We start from the raw sequence: 17,073 nt of genomic DNA on the forward strand, positions 1-17,073 counted from the left end.
ATCCGCCTCTCCACCAGTTGTCGCACTTCACTGCTCTGGTGGACCATCCGGACCAATTTGACCCTGGGACGTCCATTCCAAGTTCCGCAGCCCACGAAAGTGCTGACGACGGATGCATCTCGCCTGGGGTGGGGAGCCCATGTCGATGGGCTCCACACTCAGGGTCTGTGGTCCCTCCAGGAAAAGGATCTGCAGATCAACCTCCTGGAGCTCCGAGCGATCTGGAACGCACTGAAGGCTTTCAGAGATCGGCTGTCCTGTCAAATTATCCAAATTCGGACAGACAATCAGGTTGCAATGTATTACGTCAACAAGCAGGGGGGCACCGGATCTCGCCCCCTGTGCCAGGAGGCCGTCGGGATGTGGCGTTGGGCGTGTCGGTTCGGCATGCTCCTCCAAGCCACACACCTGGCAGGCGTAAACAACAGTCTGGCCGACAGACTGAGCAGAGTCATGCAACCGCACGAGTGGTCGCTCCATGCCAGAGTGGTACGCAAGATCTTCCGAGCGTGGGGCACCCCCTCGGTGGACCTTTTCGCCTCTCAGACCAACCACAAGCTGCCTCTGTTCTGTTCCAGACTTCAGGCACACGGCAGGCTAGCGTCGGATGCCTTTCTCCTCCATTGGGGGACCGGCCTCCTGTATGCTTATCCTCCCATACCTTTGGTGGGGAAGACCTTACTGAAGCTCAAGCAAGACCGCGGCACCATGATTCTGATAGCGCCCTTTTGGCCCCGTCAGATCTGGTTCCCTCTTCTTCTGGAGTTGTCCTCCGAAGAACCGTGGAGATTGGAGTGTTTTCCGACTCTCATTTCGCAGAACGACGGAGCGTTGCTGCACCCCAACCTTCAGTCTCTGGCTCTCACGGCCTGGATGTTGAGGGCGTAGACTTCACTGCGTTGGGTCTGTCTGAGGGTGTCTCCCGGGTCTTGCTTGCCTCTAGGAAGGATTCCACTAAAAAGAGTTACTTTTTCAAGTGGAGGAGGTTTGTCGTGTGGTGTGAGAGCATGGCCCTAGAACCTCGTTCTTGCCCTGCACAGAACCTGCTTGAATACCTTCTGCACTTATCAGAGTCTGGCCTCAAGACCAACTCAGTAAGGAATCACCTTAGTGCGATTAGTGCTTACCATTATCGTGTGGAAGGTAAAGCCATCTCTGGAGAGCCTTTAGTCGTTCGATTCATGAGAGGCTTGCTTTTGTCAAAGCCCCCTATCAAGCCTCCTACTGTGTCATGGGATCTCAACGTCGTCCTCACCCAGCTGATGAAACCTCCTTTTGAGCCACTGAATACCTGCCATCTGAAGTACTTGACCTGGAAGGTCATTTTCCTGGTGGCAGTTACTTCAGCTCGTAGGGTCAGTGAGCTTCAAGCCCTAGTAGCTCATGCTCCATATACCAAATTTCATCACAACAGAGTAGTGCTCCGCACTCACCCAAAGTTCCTGCCGAAGGTGGTGTCGGAGTTCCATCTTAACCAGTCAATTGTCTTGCCAACATTCTTCCCCAGGCCGCATACCCGCCCTGCTGAACGTCAGTTGCACACATTGGACTGCAAGAGAGCATTGGCCTTCTACTTGGAGCGGACACAGCCCCACAGACAGTCCGCCCAATTGTTTATTTCTTTCGACCCTAACAGGCTAGGGGTCGCTGTCGGGAAACGCACCATCTCTAATTGGCTAGCAGATTGCATTTCCTTCACTTACGCCCAGGCTGGGCTGACTCTTGAGGGTCATGTCACGGCTCATAGTGTCAGAGCCATGGCAGCGTCGGTGGCCCACTTGAAGTCAGCCACTATTGAAGAGATCTGCAAGGCTGCGACGTGGTCATCTGTCCACACATTCACATCTCATTACTGCCTCCAGCAGGATACCCGACGCGACAGTCGGTTCGGGCAGTCGGTGCTGCAGAATCTGTTTGGGGTGTAAATCCAACTCCACCCTCCAGGACCCGAATTTATTCTGGTCAGGCTGCACTCTCAGTTAGTTGTTCTTCGTAGGTCAATTTCTGTTGTACCCTCGCCGTTGCGAGGTTCAATTGACCTGGGTTATTGTTTTGAGTGAGCCTGAGAGCTAGGGATACCCCAGTCGTGAGAACAAGCAGCCTGCTTGTCCTCGGAGAAAGGGTATGATACATACCTGTAGCAGTTGTTCTCCGAGGACAGCAGGCTGATTGTTCTCACCTTCCCTCCCTCCTCCCCTTTGGAGTTGTGTTTCATACTTTATTGCTTGTCATTCAACTGGCGGGAGCGGTCGCGCACGGGCGGGAAGACGGCCGCGCATGCGCGGTGGGCGTGCCCTGCGTGCCGACCGTCCCGCGAAGCTTTTTCCGGTTGGTGGGGGCTGCCGCGGACGTCAACCCCAGTCGTGAGAACAATCAGCCTGCTGTCCTCGGAGAACAACTGCTACAGGTATGTATCATACCCTATCCGTGGAGATTGAAGTGTTTTCCAACCCTCATCACTCAGAGCGAGGGGGCGCTTTTGCATCCCAACCTCCAGTCTCTGGCTCTCACGGCCTGGATGTTGAGAGCGTAGATTTCCGCCTCCTTGGGTCTTTCTGAGGGTGTCCAAAAGAGTAACACCTCTTTGTGGAATCTTTCCTGGAAGCAAGACTCAGGAGTCTTGCTTCCAGGAAAGATTCCACAAAGAGGTGTTACTCTTTTAAATGGAGGAGGTTTGCCGTCTGGTGTGATAGTAAGGCCCTAGATCCTGGCACTTGTCAGAGTCTGGTCTCAAGACCAACTCGTAAGAGTTCATCTTAGTGCAATTAGTGCTTTCCATTATCGTGTAGAGGGTAAGCCTATCTCTGGACGCCTTTAGTTCGCTTCATGAGAGGTTTGCTTTTGTCAAAGCCCCCAGTCAAACCTCCACCAGTGTCATGGGATCTCAACATCGTCCTCACCCAGCTGATGAAAGCTCCTTTTGAGCCACTGGATTCCTGCCATCTGAAGTGTTTGACCTGGAAGGTCATTTTCTTGGTGGCTGTTCAGCTTGTAGGGTCAGTGAGCTTCAAGCCTTGGTGGCCCATGCTCCTTATACTAAATTTCATCATGAGTAGTCCTCCGCACTCGCCCTAATTTCATGCTGAAGGTGATGTGGGAGTTCCATCTGAACCAGTCAGTTGTCTTGCCAACATTCTTTCCCTGTCCTCATACCCGCCCTGCTGAACGTCAGTTGCATATATTGGACTGTAAGAAAACATTGGCCTTCTATGTGGCGCGGACAAGCCCCCACAGACCGCCCAAATGTTTTTCTTTTGACCCCAACAGAAGGGGAGTGGCTGTCGGGAAATGCACCATTTCCACTTGGCTAGCAGATTGTATTTCCTTCACTTACGCCCAAGCTGGGCTGACTCTTGAGGGTCATGTCACGGCTCATAGTGTTAGAGCCATGGCAGCGTCAGTGGCCCACTTGAAGTCAGCCACTATCGAAGAGATTTGCAAGGCTGTGACGTGGTCATCAGTCCACACATTCACATCTCATTACTGCCTTCAGCAAGTTAGCTGACGCGACAGTCGGTTTGGGCAGTTGGTGCTGCAGAATCTGTTCGGGGTTTAGAATCCAACTCCACCCCCTAGGCCCATTTTTATTCTGTTCCAGGCTGCACTCTGTTAGATGTTTCTTCGTAGGTCAATCTTTATGTCCTCACCGTTGCGAGGCCCAATTGACCCTGTTTGTTTTGAGTGAGCCTGGGGGCTAGGGATACCCACATGTGAGAACAAGCGGCCTTCTGTCCTCGGAGAATACCTGCTACAGGTAAGTAACTTCGCTTTCTCCGAGGACAAGCAGGCCGCTTGTTCTCACCAACCCGTCTGCCTCCCCTTTGGTTTTCAGTCATAAGTTGACTAAAGCGGGACTCGTGTGTGACGGGCGGGAAGATGGCGGCGCATGCGTGGTGCGTGCACCCGCGCGCTCGAAGGCTTTAGTAATCTTTGTTACTAGGAAGATTTTCCGGACCTGCGGCTGCTGTGGACGTCACCCACATGTGAGAACAATCAGCCTGCTGTCCTCGGAGAATACCTGCTACAGGTAAGTAACTTCTCTTTCTCTGCAAATTGGGCAAAGTTCCATGGTGGTATGTGGAGCCCAGCTCCATCACTACCGCAGCTTCAGTTCTGCAGGTACCTCTAACATTCAGCTCTTTCAGTGGGACACTGCTTATCCTCTCTCTCAGCTTCTTCTCTGCTTGTTCAGCACATTTCTATCTTTGCCAGAGATGTGCATCTCTTTCTTTGCCCATGGTGCGTGGCTCAGTTTGTGTGCTTTGAGTGCAAATCCGTTCTCGTTGAGCACGGATCCTACTGTGCCTGAGTGCAGCTTTGTTTCTGTCCCTTGAGCACAGTTCAGACTGTGGAGCACATTTTTACCTTTGTCTGTTGGGCACTGTTTCATCTTGTCGGTCAACTCCAGCTCTTTTCTGCGGGTTGGATACAGTACTTCTTAGCAGCTGTGGCATACCGCAGTTAGATTGCTAGACAAGACTGTCTTGTCTCCTGTTAGCTACCATTCCTGTGGCACCTTTTCTTGCCCTAGCCTCTTGGTGGCTGGTGAGAAGCTTCTCCATTCCTGGAGTTTGAATTAGTCTTTGCTCCTTTTGTGGCTACTTGGCACCTTGGCGGTCTTTTCTCCACAGCGTGGCTCTCGACTTTTCTTTTTGTCTCCTTTTGTTCTCTTGGCTCTGTTCTTTCATCCCTAAGTCCAGAATGAGCTGTTTGAGGAGTACTCTTTCTACGGTTGTACCCTGGTATGCTGCCGCCCTTTTCTTCATGGTTCTCCTGAAGAGACTAGCGTTCCAGTTGGTTCTCTCGACTCTGTAGTCTCTTCAGGTCTGGATGTTTCCTGGGCCTTCCTTCTATGAAGTGTGGCGCACTTTGGGGTTGCATACTCCTAGTACTTGTTAGTGTCGCTTCATCCGACCATCTTGGACTCAAGGCGGACCAGCAGGTTTGGGAGTTGGTCCTGCCAGGGTTCAGAGAAGTGAATCCTGGTCTAGGAGAAACAGTTCTTCTCCTTGTTGCTCGGATAGGACTGTTGCCTTCCTTCCAAGGGGGGTCCTTTGGCATGAGTGTCTTTTGCTACTCTTGGGACAGGGGTACATAATTTTTTCTTTTGCTCAGGACGTTTGTTTTACGTCCTAGGCTTCAGTACCTTTTCTAGTGTCTAACTCTGTTCCATTTTGGTAGCCTGGTGGTTCGGATATTTGAATCCTTTTCTGCTAATCAGTTGGCTGTGTGTGTAGCTTTGTTGATTTTTCAACCTTCATTCTTCTTTTTTTTTTTTTTTTTTTTTTCCCCTCCCCCCTCCCCCTTGGGGAAACTGCTTTCCTACATCCCATTAGTCTGGACTGGTCTGGTATAGATGACAAGGAAAAATTATGTTCATACCTGATAATTTTCTTTCCTTTAATCATACCAGACCAGTCCAGATGTCCTCCCTGGCTAAAGTATGTCAGTGTTGTTCCTTTAGGTATCCCTGGCTGTTCCACAATGCTTCAATACGGTGGTGGGATGTTCTACAGCACTGCCTACTTCATCTTCTCTATTCACTCTCCTGTCACTTGTTGTGCCAGCTCTGTATGACTCCTGTTACTTGGTATTACTGAGTTCTTTCCCTGGATTCAGGGGTAGATCTCTGTGCTTGGGCAAGCTCAGTATGGACCATTCCCTCCTGCTTATTTTACTGTGAGGGGAGGTTGCAATTGCTTTTGGCCAAGCAGGAACAGTGAGGTTCTGCATATTGGCTCCAAGAGTTTGCCTGTTTGGTATTAACTGTGTTTTCTTCTAGACTTCAGAGCACCATTGCTTGGCTATTCGAAATACTGAACATTCCAGGCTGCAGGATACCCTTAAGGGGTGGTTTACTTGGAACTATTTTCTCTGTCTCCTTCCACTGGTAGATGGGACACAATCCATTAGTCTGGACTGGTCTGGTACGATTAAAGGAATGAAAATTATCAAGAAAACAATTTTTCCTTCTGCATTCTCAGATGTTCTGATTTTTTTTTTCTTGTGGCTTCTGACTATCCTGTTTCTTCCATGGGGATGGGCAGCTCGCTCTTTATTGCTTGGGGGCAGTGCCTTGGCCCCTGTCAAGTAGTAGTGCTATCTCAACAGAGTACCAGCTTTTTGTGGACTTGGGGCTGGCAGTACAATGTACGCCATGGTGGTGTGGCATCTTTCTTGTGGAGTTGTAGCCCTCTTATGGCTGCAGGGGCTAGCGCATTGATGCCCGATATCGTACCAGCACCTTTGGAACTGAGTCAGTTTCTGGCACGCTCTGGTCTGGCAGTTAAGTTTATGCCATGGAGTGGTAGATTCCTGGTGTGCTTTGAGCAATATTCCTTTAGTTGCCTCCTGGAAGCATTCTGGTGGTCTATAGTGTGACAACTTGGTCTGCATAATGGCTGCATTGTTTCTGCTGATGGCAGCATCGCTGGATGGTGCACAGTGGCAGCATGTTTCTTGGTGACATGGGAGCTGTATCTTTGCCTGCTCTTCCTGCAGTGGGCTTTGGGGCCTGGTTCTGTCTCTGGTGGTTTGCTACCAAGCTTTGCTCGGCCTTGGGTGTATGGTCTTCCATCTGGAGGTTGGTTATGGCTCCGTTTTATGGGGTCGAGTCACACTTTGTCCCGAGATGTTGACCATATTTCCGACTCTGGATTCCAAGCTTGCTCCATTTCTGGAAGTCGTGCCTGGCCCATATTGGCGGGTGGTATCTGGTTCCACTTTTGGTGTGGTGAGTTGCCTCTGGCTATCAGAGCTTGCCCATTTCTAGAAGTTTAGTCTTGGTCTCTCTGCTAGTCGAGCCGGGGTCCGTCTCCTCCACTCGAGTCTGGCCCCATTTCTGGCGCTCAAGCTGGCCTCCTCCAGCCCTGGCCGGAGGAGGTTCTTTACATCTTTCCTCCTTGACTTCTGATCAGCCGGGTAATTTTTAAGATCGCAGGCCACAGGGACCAGGTCATTGTTGCTCCAGATTGACCACGACGCCCTTGGTATGCGGACCTTGTTTGTCTGCTAGTGTTGCCTCAGTTTCCAACCTCCTCCAACCTGATCTGAATCATAGTTACCTGATGCTAGGTTCCATCTTAGGGGTCAGCGCTCAAGAAAAAGATCTGTGTGTCATGGTAGATAATAAGCTGAAATCTTCTCCTCAGTGTGGCAGCGGCCAAAAAAGCAAACGGGATGCTAGGAGTTAGGAAAGGGATGGGTAAATATGACCGAAAATACTATAATGCCTTTGTATCACTCCATGGTGCGTCCACACCTTGAGTATTGCACCGTACCTCCAAAAAAGATACAGCAGAATTAAAAAAAAAAAAAAAAAAAAAAAAAAAGTTCAAAGAGCAACCAAAATGATAAAGGGGATGGAACTCCTTTCATATGAAGAAAGGCTAAAGAGGTTAGGGCTCTTCAGCTTGGAAAAGAAATGGATGAGGGGAGATATGGTTGAGGTCTACAAAATTCTGAGTGGTGTAAATCAATTTCTTTTTACTCATTCCAAAAGTACAAAGACTAGGGGATAGTTGGGGAAGTTACATGGAAATAATTTTTTTTTTTTTTTTTTGGGTGAGCATGTATTTCTTAAATTTTTCAAAATTTACAAGATAAACTTATGGAAATACAGCAGTAATACTTTATATATAGGTTGCTATATTGCAAAACGGTCAACATTATATCTAAAGAAGAAATGTTGTTTAGCAAAATCTCTGAACTTAATTTTGAAACATCTACTTAGACCACAAATATTAGAAAAAAAGGGGGGGGGGGGAAGAATAAATCAATAAAAGGAGATAAACTAGTAGAGTACAGTTTAACAAGTGAATGGCCTGGTTCTCTTGCCCTTGTTGTTTCCACAACCTTAATACTTTCTACATCTTGGTCAGTTTTTTGGCATCTATAAACATTTTCAACTGGTCAGGTTCAAAAAAAATGTATTTGTTCCCTAGATATTTGATACAGCATTTACTACTACTACTATTTAACATTTCTAGAGCGCTACAAAGTGTACGCAGCGCTGTACAAACACAGAAGAAAGACAGTCCCTGCTCAAAGAGCTTACAATCTAATAGACAAAAAGTAAAGCATTTAAATTTAAATATTTAAGCAGTCAAGCACAAGAGAACAGTCACAGAAGGACAGAAGATGTTGAAGGGTGGTCAGTGTGATTAGGTGTAACTCTGGTTGGAGTAGTGGGAGAAGGTGATAGGAGATATACTATAGGATGTCATTCTGAGGCCAGGCTAAGTCTAAAGCAGGAGAAGGTATTCTCTGCAGCCTATCTGTGAGATGGAAAATGCTCTCTGAAGCTGCTGCTATAAGTTGTTAGTTTTCTCTCCCTGAAAGAGATCCAAGCCACACCCACGAAGTTCAAACTGTCAGTGGGGAGGGTGAGGGGAGGAAATGGCAGTGCTTGATGAAAAAGAGAGCTCAGTTTGATAGGAGATATACTATAGGATGTCATTCTGAGGCCAGGCTAAGTCTAAAGCAGGAGAAGGTATTCTCTGCAGCCTATCTGTGAGATGGAAAATGCTCTCTGAAGCTGCATTTACAAGGGTAAGCAAGTAAAAAAGTAGCGCCCATAGTTTTAACCTCTTCTCTGTAAACCAGAAACGCTCTCCTATGATCCTGAGTAGTTTTAATCACATCTGGAAATATCCAGATTTTTTTGTCCATGAAACAGTTTGAAAGCGTTTTTAAAGTAAACTCTTAGTAATGCCTTTAAATCTTGCTCGAAAACGAAAGATATCAGTAATGTCCTCCGAGTAGTTATTTCCGAAATGGATTCTTCCAAGAACGCGGACAAGTCCTGCAAATTTGTTTCTGGACCTTGATTATTATCATTTGGGTTCGTCTTAGAGGATTTATCAGGCAAATAGGCTTTATTGATAGGTGGTATTGCAGATTGAGGATAAAGCAAAACTTCCATTAAATATTTTTTTTAAGTCCATAGAAGAAATTCCAACTGAAAAGGGAGAACTCAATAATCTCAAATTTAATCTTCTATTATAATTCTCTAAGCTTTCTAATTTTAAAGAAGTTTTTATTTTATCCTTCATCAAAGTATCTGTAAGAGCTTTTAACGATATTTCAGCTTTTTGATTAGATTGTTCCGTCTTAACAGTTTCCAAGGCCAAAGTTAAGGAATCAAATTTGTTTACCAGCAATGCAGTATCCTGGGAAGTTTTCGTGACCACTTATTTTAATTGTTGAATTGCTGACCAAATAGAATGTAGAGTCACCGCTTGGGGAACCTTAGGTTCTATGCTCGCACCATCTGCGTCCTGGGGAAGGGTTCTGCCGTCTGAGGCCCTCTGGTTACCGACTTCCGATTACATGGAAATAATTTTAAACAAATAGGAGGAAATATGTTTTTACTTGATGAATAGTTAAACTCTAGAACTCTTTGCCAGAGGATGTGGTAACAGCGGTTAGTGTATCTGGGTTTGAAAAAGGTTTGGACAAATTCTTGGAGGAAAAGTCCATAATCTGCTGTTGCGACAGAGGAAGCAACTGCTGCCCTGGGATTTGTAGTATGGAGTGTTGCCACGATTTGTGTTTCTTCCAGGTACTACTAAACATTTCTAAAGCGCTACTAGGGTTACGCAGCGCTGTACAATTTGACATAGAGGGACAGTCCCTGCTCAAGGAGCTTACAATCTAAAAGACAGGTACTTGACGTGGCTTGGCCACTGTTGGAAACAGGATGCTGGGCTAGATGGACCATTGGTCTGACCCAGTATGGCTACTCTTACGTTCTCCCCCTCTGGTGGCTACATGCCTGATTCCTCTTACTCTTATCTCTTTGCTGTTTGGTGAACATTGAGCCACCTCATGCTAGTGCTCTGGACATTAGTCCTTGGCCTTCTCACAGAAGGTCAGACTGTCGCCTCCGATTTAGTCTTGCTGTATCTCTGGTGGGCACTCATATTCTCCAAATCTTGAGCCTTAGGCCATATCTGGCTGGCCTGCTCTGCAGCTCGGGCCGCTGAACCTTGCTTTCTCACTGGCTAGTGTAGCTTTAGCAGGCTATGCCTGTTGAGTGTGGCTCAGTCTCTGGCTCTTGAGCCTGGTTGGACTTGCGCTCTCACTGTCTGTCAGAGCTTACTTTTGCAGGCTGCTGGATGCCAGGTTTTGTTCCGCAGTTTGGGGCTCTAGTGTGGGCCCGGGAGGTCAGGTTTTGTTCCCCGTTTCTGGCCGTCATCCTTCCATTGGACATGCGGTCTACCACCTCGTCTGGTGGCAGAATCTCCTTCCTACAGGTGGTCTGGCTCCTTTCCTAGGACCCTGATTGCTGCTTCTCCTGGCCTTGGAGGGCATTTGGGTGCCATCTCAGGATGGCAAGTCCTGTCACGGTCTTGTCGATCCTGCCTTCATGTCAGTAGTCTGGTACCAGCACTGCTGGTTGGGACTTGCTTTGTTTCTCTGATCCCACCCCACTTGGGGACTGCTTTTCTACATCCCACTCATCTCTCTAATCTGTGGGATGCTATGAAAGGTGAAATTAGTCCTTAGCTGATGATTTTCTTTCCTTTAGTCCCAACAGATCAGTCCAGAGGCCTTCTTTGTTCTTGGTTATTTCATCATGTGAAGTGTCATTCCTTTGACATTTGGATTCGGTTTTACCACAGATGTTGCTTTCAGTGTCTTATGGACATCGCTTCCATGGGTGGATGGTACGAGAGTAAAACCATAGTTCCTTAGCGTCCCTCCGGACCGGACCAGGATTGGACTGATGGGTTGTGCTCGCCTACCAGCAGGTGGAGACTGAGAAAAACTCTGACTCTAGAGAGCCAATAGGAGCCCTGGCCATGTGACCTTAGCCTCAGTATTTTCTCAGTCTCCCAGCAGGTAGGAAGCGAGCCCATTAGTCTCTCTCTTTCTCTTTTAGAAGTTTACAATAAGAACAACATTGCTACCTCTTCTTCTGTGCCTAGGAATTCTCTGTTAGACGCTGGTCAGGTAGGGACTTCTTTTCCTTTCTTTTACAGCCTCTGGGGGTGTCAAACTCGGATGTCTCCGGGTCCCTCCCCCCTTCCTCCCCATCTCCCATACATAGCTGGGAAGGACTACCCTTTGTTTAGAAAAGTGTATGTCTTTGGGAGAGGCAGCCACTATAGAAAGTTAAATCTCTTATAAGCATTTTAAGGAGCAAGCTACATCCACGGCTTCTAACGAGCAGACAGCTATGTGTTGTTCTATTACTCTTCAGCAGAGTTTTCCCCATTACTTTAACGAGCAGGCAGCTCTGGTTGCTGTTTTAGGTGTCTATATTATCTAGCTGGTTAAAAAAAAAAAAAGGCAGCAGTAATTTGGAGGAGTTTAGGTGTAAAAAAAAAAAAAAAAAGGCAGCAGTAATTTGGAGGAGTTTAGGTGTAAAAAAAAAAAAAATTAAAGACTTGTCCCCACTGACTGAATGAGCAGACAGCTCTGTTTGATTGCATGGGAATGCTGTGAGTCAGCTGTGTAAAAAAAAAAAAAAGAGTAAGCGGCAGCATTTTGTTTTCAGCCCTCTGAGTTGAGCTGTATTTTATTTAGCACTGCCGTTTGTGTTCTTCCCTTAGCGGTTTGTTCGGCGGAGCAGGGCTTAAAAAAATAAAAAAAAAAAGATTTTGGCGCGAATCGGGTACGCGCGTGCACGCGCGTTACCGTCATGTCCGAGAAGCTGAGACGCGCTGTATGCCAGCGTCGGGGGTCTCCTCTTCCGGCTCCTGTAAATATTGTGCGCCACTGGGGGGTGCGTCGGGACTTTCTCTTTCGCCGTCTTCGGGCCGTTTGGGGCCGATCTTTCTCAGGAGTCGCCTATGTTCTTTAGGGGGGTCATTTCTTTGCTTTTTATGTTTTTAATGTTGAGTAGCTGGTTGCTGTAGCCTAATAGTCAGCACTACAGTCTCTGAAGCTGCTACTACTACTATTTATCATTTCTAAAGCGCTACTAGAAAAACGCAGTGCTGTACACTTGAATATGAAGAGACAGTCCCTGCTCCTCAGATCTTACAATCTCATTAGGTCAGACAAAACAAACAGGAGATAAGGAGATTTTAAAGTGAGCAGGTTTAAAATAAGGGTTCTGAACAGAGTGAATAAGGGTTAGGAGTTAAAAGCAGCATCAAAAGGTGGGCTACAGAACTGGGTGCAGGTCCAAGTTTTAGCAATTTATTTCTCTATCTTGGACTCCTGTATGTCTATGTCCCACTATATATTCATCACTTGGCCAGCCTGTTTGATGTTTGTTTCTTTATAATCTCGGGTGGCGTTTGTCTGTGGGCTAGGAGCCAACTTTTCAAAATTATTGGGGGTGCTAAGTCCAATGGAAATGACCCCTCCTTGGACATATACATGAGTTTTTCTCAATATTGGGGGTGCTCAAGCACCCACAGCACCCACAGAGTCTGCTCCAATGTGACTGTTGGAAGGTAGTTCACAGTTGTGTGTTTTTTTTTTTTTTTTTTGTTATAGCATTTTTCGAAAGGTTGCTTTCCATTCCAGGATATTTCCTATATGTCAGCTATACGTTTGTTCTTCCACAGGCATGGGGGCAGTAAGGATGTTGTCATAGGTACATGCCACTCTCACCTGTTTAACTTTGTGTCATGAAATCATAGTTGCAGGCTACTCTTACATGACAGTCATTTTCTTATTTCCTCTGTCCAGGAGTTCTTGCGGTTTTTTTTAGATGGTTATGCTTTTCATTTCGCCTCCTTTCTCTATCGCTCTCACGGCAAGGCATGTGAAGTAGGGGTCTCCCTACATAGACTCTTGGATCTTAGACCATTTTCTCTCTTGATTCTTCCGAATGCAATTTTAATTTCTAGTTCCTAAGAATGGATCTCCCTTCCTCCTATTTGGAATCTCACTGCCGTCATGCGCACTTTCAATGTCTCAAATCTTTATCACAAGAACCTAGTTCCTAAGAAGGAATTTTCCTTCCTCCTATTTCAATTCTAAATGCTGTCAAGAGCGCTCTCAAAGTCTCAAGTCTTTTTCATGAAAGCCTTCGATCCATAGTGAAGCTTCGTGCAGCACATTTTTTGATACAAACTTTTCTGCATATTTCTCTTAGGAGAGTTTCTGAGAAGGATAGAGCCCGGTGTGAAGGAAGCTAAGCAGGGTCCGCCCGGGCTGGGTCCTGGAAGGGTGATCAGCTCACAATGCGCAATAATGTCCCTTCACAACACTGTTTTCCAGTCTCTAAAAGTTCATCATAGTTATGCTACCCCTCAGAAAAGGGGAGATTTTTCTCTCATGGCGAGTCAGCTAGCTATTTAAAAAAAAAAAAAAAAAAACCTCTTGTCGACAAGTCAGCAAGTCGCAGACCGAGAAGTGCAATTTTTATGGTTCTCAGGATGCCTAGTACTGGTGGTAAAGAGTCGTCTACATATTCGCAGTCTCCACAATATTTTGGGGTTACGTGCGACATAGTTGCAAGGTTTTTTTCCCTGGGCAATTGCCTTTTGCAGTCTCATGAGCTGCACTCCCGTGCTCTTTATCTTTTTGAGTGTTCTGAAGCATTTGCAGCTTCCCTTTTGTTTTTTTCCCCGAGACTGCTGCTCTTCTTTTCGGCATTAGTTGAGTAGGACATTCCTCCAGGCATTTGGCTGTTACTTCCAGGACTACCATGTGGTCTCTTTACTTTGCAACTTAATTTTTTCCTTCTTGGCTCTTGGCATTCGGTTTGCTTTCAGGATTACCATGTGGTCTCTTTACATTGAAACTAGGGGACTGTCAGTCGCTCTCGGAGCAAGGAGGTATCCCTGAGGGCTAGCGTTTGATTCTGAGCACTCTGTCTTTGGTCAGCATTGTTGCCATGTTATGTTAGTCCGGAATGCTCTTTCTGGACTCTCATAGGACTGTTATCATCTTAGGTTACTTCAAAGACTCAATCCTGCTTTCTGGCAGGACTGTTTCTAGCTTATGTTCTTTCAGAATGGTCTGCGGTCTCCTGGTAGGTCTGTTGCCTTCTTAGGCTACATATTGAGGCCCCTGGTAGGTCTCTGGTCTTGTGTATTGAAGGTACATCCTTTCTGTTTCTTTACAGGGCTTGCATGTGCCCCCCTTTACACGATTGACATGTATGTCATTTTATTTTTGCATGTTTTCACTTTTCTCTGTAAGCTGCCTAAGGGGTAATCTAGCGAACAGTGCAGTGAGATGTCATCCGGGAGGCCCAGCTTCGGTTCTCACTCTGACTCTAGTCGTCCTGCCTCCTAGGTGGGTTCACATCCGCACTGACGTTTGGTTTATTTCATGGCTGATGTCTGTTTTATTCAAGGGGAGTCATTTGTATGGATCTACCATCTGACCAGCCCTGAAGCATGCCATCCCCTTCTGGCATGGTGGCCTTTTCTTCAGGTCTGGCATTTCGCTTAGATATTTATCCTTGCAGATATACCAGGCTGCCTTTTAGGTTGTCATCTTGACTTTTTATGGAGCCGAGGGGGTTTTCTGTTTTCTCTAGAGGACCTTCTCTCTTCCCCAGTCCGGCCTATTTGTTTCTCTCTTGCTCAGGCTGGTGCATGCTCTGTCTGGGACAGGCATTCAGCCTTGCTAAGCAGGATGGCATCTTTTGTAGTTGCAGTATTCTCTTCTCAGCTTTTAGCCTCTGTGCCTTAGTGGCATTGTCAGAGGGACAGGGTGTTATTCTTCTTCGCATGATAATTCAAAATCATCTTGTTTCCTTTAAGGTTTCTTTCTCCTTTCAGACACTGTTGTTAGTAGCCATGGCTTCAGCTAGCAGGGTCAGGACTGCAAGTTTCTCTCATACAGGTTTTCTTTTTTTCCAATCAGCTAGTACGTCTAGGTAAGAGGTACTTCTTTACCTGGGTATTTCTTTTTCACTCTACCGTAGTTTCCCATTTTTCATCTTTTCCAATCACTTTTTTCTTACTGGTCTGGACTCTTCTACTGGCGTTCAAGATCACAAGAAATTATATGCTTTATATATTAAAACAGATCTTATATATTTAGAGAGCTGTTACAAGCTATTTGGTCCTTCCTTTTGGTACTTCTAGTCAAGGTAAGGTTGCCGTTGTTTCGGCCTCACTATATCTCGACGTATTAAGGAATTCATACCTTCTATTTGTCTACTCACTGGGGGACCATTTCCTGAGAGTGTTAACATATGCTCCATCTTGAGAAGCGGGGTTCTTTCCTTCGCACAGCGATTTTTGGTGCACTAGGTGCACATTTTGTACGGTGCCATTTTGAGCTTATCTTCATTCTCTTTTGATTGATATACACTCTACATGTTCATTGTCGCCAGGAGGTGATCTATGCAACTCGGAGATGCTTAGGGGTTTGAAAGGGTCCCTCCCTTAAGGTTACTGCTTTGGTACTTCCCATCAGTCCAATCCTGGTCCGGTCCGGAGGGACGCTAAGGAAGGAGAAATTAGATCTTACCTGCTAATTTGCTTTCCTTTAGTCCCTCCGGACCGGACCAGGCCCCTCCCATATTTTGTCACTTTTTCAACGGGGTATTAAAAAAAAACAAAAAAAAAACAAAACAGACGCTTGTACATATATAGGACTTTAAGTGGACCATGCCACGTCTCTGGTCGGAGTTGCTGGTGGGTTCAGTTGCTGGAATATATGTGTATGTATATTTATATATCTATATATGTATGTATGTATGTATATATTTATATATATATGTATAGAACTTTGAGGTCCTTAGCACTTCTGTGCTGAGAGTTGCTGGTGAGTTCTAATTCAAGTGAGCCATACCACTTCTCTGGTAGGAGTTGCTGGTGAGCTTTCCTACAAAAGGGACATACCACTTCTCTGGTGAGAGTTGCTGGGTTACCCAATTGCTGGTATATATATATATATGTGAACCTTTAAGTAAGCCATGCTAGTATACATATGTGAAACTTTAAGTAAGCAATACCACTTCTCTGGTGAGAGTTGCTGGTGAGCTATAAGACAAGTGAGCCATACCACTTCTCTGGTGAGAGTTGCTGGTGAGCTGTAATACAAATCGGGCCATACCACTTCTCTGGTGAGAGTTGTTGGTGAGCTCTGATACTTGGCATTGCCGAGTGCTTTGTGGCTGCTAGGATTCCATACGGCACAGATGGTCTTTCTTTCTTTCCTGCTTTGTTATTCAAATACTGAGGCTAAGGTCACATGGCCAGGGCTCCTATTGGCTCTCTAGAGTCAGAGTTTTTCTCAGTCTCCACCTGCTGGTAGGCGAGCACAACCCATCAGTCCAATCCTGATCCGGTCCGGAGGGACTAAAGGAAAGCAAATTAGCAGGTAAGATCTAATTTCTCCTTGCTTGACCACAGGGCCGCTGGGTCTCTCCTTGGTAGTGGCAGAGGCAGGAGCTTCTACTGCTTTTGGTATCTATCATACTGAAGGTGAGGCGGCTGAACAGCATCCCTTATAGCAGAGTTCTGCCATTCTCTCTCTCAACCTGCTGGTAGAGGGACATAACCCACTCGTTTTTGGATTGATTTAGGGAGAGAACCTAGGGGTGGGAAGGGAAGAACTGTCAGCAGCAGGTCAGAAATATAGCAGATTTATATATAGCAAACTTATAGCAGCAAGCAGCTCTGCAAGGAAAAGGTGTGTCCTGTCTCCCCCCCCCCCCCCCCCCCCCCCCAGGTTAGGATAGATGGAGGTAGCAATTTTCTAGGAAGAAATTTTAATAGAATCTGAATTAGACCAAACACAGCCTATATAATTCTCACCTCCAACGTTCTGTGCTTGGGACCGTGGCTCCCTGGAGGTGGTGGTCTGCTAGGCAGACACGCACTGACGTCACTGATGTCAGGACAGCTGATTCCAAGGCAAGGGGAGGAGTAGGGAAACGCACAGCGTGTTTCTCTACTCCTCCCCCTGCCTTGGAATCAGCTGTCTCCCCCCCCCCCCCCCCCCCCCCCCCCCCCCCCCGCTGTTGTGGACTACCTTTGCTGACGGGGGACCCGAACCCCCGACAGCCAAAGTGCTGTTGTGCCCTTCGCGTTGTTCATCTTCTTTGCAAGTTTCTCTGCGTGTGTCTGATGTCAGACGCACGCAGAGGAACTTCCAGAGAAGATGCACAACAGCACTTTGGTTGTCGGGGGTTTGGGTAGTCCA

General features: G+C 46.7%; 1 protein-coding gene across 1 annotated transcript in view; it reads left to right on the forward strand.

Annotated features, from left to right (window-relative positions):
• Positions 1–17,073, forward strand: part of TBXT (T-box transcription factor T) — a 157,217-nt gene that overhangs the window by 17,300 nt on the left and 122,844 nt on the right. The gene's annotated exons all lie outside the window — the stretch shown is intronic.

The sequence above is a fragment of the Microcaecilia unicolor genome, chromosome 3 (assembly GCF_901765095.1).
Source record: "Microcaecilia unicolor chromosome 3, aMicUni1.1, whole genome shotgun sequence".
NCBI classification, from domain to species: domain Eukaryota; kingdom Metazoa; phylum Chordata; class Amphibia; order Gymnophiona; family Siphonopidae; genus Microcaecilia; species Microcaecilia unicolor.